Raw genomic sequence first — 6,612 nt, 5'->3', positions numbered from 1 at the left:
TTTATCTCATTACTTCGCTAAATCCTCATCTAATCAGAAAGCGGCTTCCTGCTGAGTAAACTCATCTTAGACTTAGCTGACACTAATGAACACACACACACACACACACACACACACACACACACACACACACACGCATGCACGCGCGCGCGCACACACACACACACACACACACACACACACACACATGTATTTATATGCTTGTGTAGACCTCTATTGACTTCCATTCATTTTGGTGACTGCACTATGCCTAACCCACACCCTGACCTTAACTAATGGGGTTCTATTCCTAACCCTAACTTAAACTAAAAGTTAATTCACACTATTCCTCTAAAACCAAGTTTTAAGGTGCTTAGCATTTTGTGGACCAGCAAAATGTCCCTACATTGTGGAAATGTCCATTTGTTGCAGGTTAAAGTCAAAATTTGTCCACTTAAACATATAAAGACAAGCACACACACACACACACATTCTCGTCTAGCATTTGTTGTGAGGACCGTCACTGACTTCCATTCATTTTAGTGACTGGATTGTTCCTTACCCTAACCTTAACTAAAACCTAATTCACACCATATGTTTAAAGCTAATGAGTAGAGCTCTGTAACATTGTACCAGCAAAATGGGCAGAATATAAATAACTAGTGAACTAAAGAGGCAAATCTTTGGGGAAAACCTGGTCTGATGCAAAGAGACGGCATCCATCCCTCTTTGGATGGTGCAGCTCTTCTTTCTAGGAATATGGCCAGTTTTATTAGTCCTCCATGACAACCCAGGGTCCAGACCAGGAAGCAGAGTCGTAGTTTAACCCACCCCTCTGCAGCTTCTGTACTGTTACCCACCCACTACCCTATAGAGACAGTGTCCTGCCCACGGCCAAAACCACACAGATTAAATATCAGGCTTAATAAAGCAAATCATGGAAATCTCATAAATATTAGAACAAATTCAACTGAGCAGAAAACTAGAAAAATTAAATGTGGGTTGTTGAACATTAGATCCATTTTTTCTAAGACTTTGTTAGTTAATGAGTTGATTTGTGATAATCAGATATCTTTGCTCTCTCTCACAGAATCCTGGCTGCAGCAAGAGGACTATGTTAGCTTAAACGAGTCGACTCCTTCAAATTATTTAAATCATCATATTGCTCGAAGTACAGGGCGAGGAGGAGGAGTGGCAACCATTTTTCATTCGGACTTATTAATCAGTCCCTTACAGATTAATAGTTACAGTTCGTTTGAACATCTTATTCTTAGTTTTCCTAATCCAGATTGCAAAACTGTAAAACCACTCTTGTTTGTAGTTTTATATCGTCCATCAGGCCCTTACTCTGAGTTTTTGGATCAGATCTCTGATTTTTTATCTGATTTGGTGCTAAATACTGATAAGGTCATTGTAGTGGGGGATTTTAACATTCATGTGGACATTGAAAATGATTGCCTCAATGTAGCCTTTAGTAATATCTTAGACTCAATTGGTTTTACTCAAAGAATACATAGCTCCACCCACTCCTGCCATCATACATTGGACCTTGTTCTGACTTATGGCATTGAGTGTGAGGAAATAACAATCTTTCCACATAATCCAGTCCTCTCGGACCACTTTCTGATAACCTTTGAGTTTTTTATAACTGAGTTCTCGAGACATGAAAGTAAATTTCATTATAGTTGGTCTCTATCTGACAACGCAGTTGCGTCTTTTAAATCAACTGTTCCATCTTTACTGTCCTCAGCATCTCAGAGGCATGTAGCAGAGGGCAATATTTTCAGTTCTAGCCCCTCACAAATTGATGCCTTAGTTCATCATGTTAATTCCTCTTTATGTGTGGCATTAGATGATGTTGCCCCTTTAAAAAAGAAGGTAATTAGGGACAGGAAGTTGGCTCCCTGGTTTAACTCTCATCTACGAGCCTTAAAACAAAACTCTAGGAAATTGGAGAGAACATGGCGCTCTACGTACCATGAGGAGGCCTACCTGTCCTGGAAAAATAGTCTTGTGCTTTATAAAAATAAGCTTCAACAAACTAGAACTGCTTATTTTTCAGCATTAATTGAGGAGAATAAGCATAATCCTAAATTTCTTTTCAGTACAGTTGCTAAACTTACACAGAATCATAGCTCTGAGCCATCTATTCCCTTAGCCCTCAGCAGCAATGACTTCATGGGATTTTTTACAAGTAAAATTAATTCTATTAGAAACAAAATCTTTAGCATCCTCCCTAATGCGATTTCTTCTTCCTCAGTAAGTGAGGCAGCTTCTGAGGTGACTCTTGAACCTCATCTGTGCTTGAACCGTTTTGATCCAGTTGAGCTTTCGGAGTTATCAAAAATATTAGCTTCATCTAAACCTTCAACTTGCATTTTGGATCCAATCCCAACCAAATTATTTAAAGATGCATTTCCTTTGGTTACTGCCCCCATTCTAGATATAATCAATCTATCCTTAGTAAATGGGTATGTACCACAAGATTTTAAGGTTGCTGTAATCAAACCTTCACTTAAGAAGCCTTCTCTGGATCCAGATGACCCAATGAATTATAGACCAATATCTAACCTTCCATTTTTATCCAAAGTCCTGGAGAAAATAGTGGCCATCCAAGTATGTCAGCATTTAAACACTAATGCTCTGTTTGAGGAATTTCAGTCTGGTTTTAGAGAGTATCACAGCACTGAAACTGCATTAGTGAGAGTTACAAATGATATTCTCATGGCCTCAGATAAGAATCTTGTGTCTGTTCTAGTCTTGTTAGATCTCAGTGCTGCCTTTGACACAGTTGATCACAATGTTCTTTTAGAAGACTTGAACATGTTGTAGGGATCAAAGGAACAGCGCTAGGCTGGTTTAAATCCTACCTGTGTGACAGATTTCATTTTGTAAATGTACATGACAAATCTTCTTCTTACTCCAGGGTTACTTGCGGAGTACCACAGGGTTCAGTGCTTGGACCAATTCTTTTTACTATATATATGCTCCCAATTGGTAAAATCATTAGACAGCCTGGGATAAACTTCCACTGTTATGCTGACGATACCCAGTTATATTTATCCATTAACCCTGATGAACCTAATCGGTTGGGTAGATTACAGGCTTGTCTTGAGGACATAAAAAATTGGATGACTCTTAACTTCTTGCTTTTAAATCAAGACAAGACGGAAGTTCTCATCTTTGGACCAGAAATCCAGAAAAGGAAATTGCTTAGCCAATCGCCTGACCTTAATGGCATTACATTAATCTCCGAGAACAAAGCAAGGAACCTTGATGTTATCTTTGACCAGGACATGTCATTCAAATCCCAGGTTTCACAAGTTTATCGGATTTCCCTTTTCCACCTTCGGAATATCGCTAAGATTAGAAGCATACTTTCCAGGAGTGATGCTGAAAAACTAGTTCATGCATTTATTACATCAAGACTGGATTACTGTAATTCATTACTCTCAGGAAGTCCACAGAATGTAGTTAAAAGTCTTCAGCTTGTCCAAAATGCTGCAGCTAGAGTTCTGATGAGAATTAAAAAGAGTGATCATATCTCTCCTGTCTTAGCTTCCCTACATTGGCTACCTGTTAAATTCAGAATAGATTTTAAGATCCTTCTTCTCACATATAAAGCTCTTAATAATCAAGCTCCATCATACATCAGTAATCTGATAGTTCCATATGTTCCTAACCGAGCACTTCGCTCTCAGACTGCAGGTCTACTGGTGGTTCCAAGAATATCTAAACTTAGGATGGGAGGCAGATATTTTAGTTATCAGGCTCCTCTCTTGTGGAACCAGCTCCCAGCTTTAGTCCGTGAGGCAGACACCTTGTATACTTTTAAGAATAGGCTTAAAATATTTTTATTTGATAGGGCCTATAGTTAAAATCTGATGTTAGCCTAAATCTGGACAAGTGGGGGAGTAGAGGGAGGTGGAGTGTATAGTCGGTAAAGACGGCTCTCCATTGCCCTGCCTCCAACATGCCTACATCTAAATAGGATAGATTATCCAGAGTTAACTCTGTAGTTATGCTGCTATAGGCTTAGACTGCTGGAGGACACACTGACCACTTTTCACACTCTACTGCTTTATTCTACACGTCCTTATTTATGTGGCAAGGTGGAGAAACAAGGGCCCGGGCGGGATTCGATCCCCAGACCCCCGGGTGAGTCACGTGCTAACCAGTCAGCCAAAGGGACATCCCATTGGCCAAGTAGCCAGGGCCTATGATTAATCGGGACACTGTGACAGTACGCTCACACTGCCACATCTAGAAAACTGACACTGAAGCATAATATTTACTAAATATTCACTGTCTTTACTGGAAGAACATTTGAAACCATGACTGGTGCATGCCTACATGTTGAAACTACTGCAAGAAGCTGCATAGAACAGTCAGCTTAGACTAATAAAAGGAAACCAGCTGGTCCAAAAGTGTCCAGATGTAACAGAAATCTGCCCACCAGTTTACTCTGCTTCTGCACAGAAGAAGTCATGCTATTTCTGTTTTCATCATTTTTGCTCACCTAGATACAGCTCTATGTTGATTGAGCAGATTAAAACTGTTGAAATTTACTGTGAAAATAATTCAGAACAAAGCAAGAGCATGTGGTTCGTTTCAGCTGATGGTTTAGATCAGCAACCTTTCACAGATCTGCCTGGCTGCTGACAGTGAATCGCACGGGGCATGTCTGCTACTGCATAAAGAGGTTTCTGTTCTGCATTTTCACTCAGAGACACTCACTGTGTGAGATCACCACTCACAACGCCAAACTCTTGCATTAGGGATTACAAGTCTTCATGCAGCATGCTGACTCACTCCACAGAGCCAGGGTCACCTGTTCAGAGGGAATCTGATTAGACAGGAAGCTGCTGTCATGTTTACAGTGAGCTGTGTTAAAACATTTGACAATGAAATGTAAACAGAACAACTCCCTTTTTTTATTTTGCTAAAGACGGTATGAGAGTAAGGTCAGAGCCACCGTTCTGGAAGGTTTTGGAACGCATTCAATGTGACGGATTATAGCGGTTAAAAAGGTGGACGTCTTTCATCTAAATGCATCATGCAACCTGTAAAAACAAAAACACACCCTTCTTCAAATTTGTTAGATAAGATTTTATAATATGTCCATGTGGAAGAGTGAAGCTCTGGTGGCCTGCACCTGTTCCTGCCTGCAGGTCACTTTAACAAGAGCAGGGACCAGTCTGCTGGGTGAAACTAAAAATGAACATGCAGGGAAACTGATCTCTTTGTTGCCCCCCACAGTGATTTCATTAGGAGAGGACTGAGACAGGGTGAAATAAAAGAGCCAGTGGAGATTGTAATAGCATAGGTGTCAATACACTTGATATACAACCTAAATGTTTACAGGTTTATGTTTAAGGCTTTGGGTTCCCTCATGACCCTAGGAGCTTTGTTGTCTTGGACAGTTTGGCCCTGGTAGGTTATTCTCCCATAAACTGGTTCAAGCTAAAGAATGATGTGAAGAGCGCCTCCGAAATGGAGAAACAGTCCAGACTGTTGTTTTTGCTTAAGCACCAAATAGCAACTCAGAGTACTCACCCCTTTTAGAGTCCATGGGGTTAGGGTGGGCCATTTTTATGGATACACCTTAATAAAATGGGAATAGTTGATGATATTAACGTCCTGTTTGTGGCACATTAGTCTATGTGAGGGGGTAAATTTTCAAGATGGGTGGTGACCATGGTGGTCATTTTGAAGTCGGCCATCTTGGATCCAACTTTTGTTTTTTTCAGTAGGAAGAGGGTCATGTGACACATCAGAATTATTGGGGATTTCACAAGAAAAACAATGGTGTGCTTGGTTTTAACGTTACTTTATTCTTTCACGAGCTATTTACAAGTCTCTCTTTGTTCACAGCCATTGACATGTGGAAGAGGAAAACATGTGAGGAGCAGATCGCAATTGTGTTGATATCTGGTGAACGCAATAACCAGGTCATTGCATCAGAATTCCAAAATGTTTGTCAAACCCATTTTTCAGAGGGCCTGCAAGACAGCTGCAAATAATCAAAATTTCAATCATGCAGTTTAGCCACAGACTCCAGTAAACCTTTTGAATAAGTTTGATGGCCCAAATTTGACCAGTTACTTAAATATAGATTGCAACATTTTAGCAGGAATATATATATATATATATATATATATATATATATATATATATATATATATATATATATATATATATATATATATATGTATATATATGTGTGTGTGTGTGTGTGTGTGTGTGTGTGTGTGTGTGTGTGTGTGTGTGTGTGTGTGTGTGTGTGTGTGTGTGTGTGTGTTTTCTCAATCAATGACGGCCACTCAGAAACGGTCACTACCAAATATAAAAATGCAGTAATTTTTGTGTAAATTTTACCACTAGGTGGCGGTAGAGTAAGATAAAAACGTGTGTACTAAACGCAAACGCATCTGTCAGGGAAAAGCAGTTACTAATAACAATGATGTTTTTCAACAACTCATCTTTTGTGGCTATGTACTCATTCCAAACGGTTTTGGCAGTCTTTCTGTGACTTAATCTGCTGTAAATTGTCTGTCAAGTTGTCTATTGGAAGCAGGTTTTGTTTGGCCTTCACCAGAATATTTTTAATTACTCCATTAAATTTTTTATTAA

This window comes from Nothobranchius furzeri, chromosome 1 (genome assembly GCF_043380555.1).
Source record: "Nothobranchius furzeri strain GRZ-AD chromosome 1, NfurGRZ-RIMD1, whole genome shotgun sequence".
In the NCBI taxonomy this organism is placed as follows: Eukaryota; Metazoa; Chordata; class Actinopteri; order Cyprinodontiformes; family Nothobranchiidae; genus Nothobranchius; species Nothobranchius furzeri.
Note: the sequence above shows the minus strand (reverse complement) of the source record.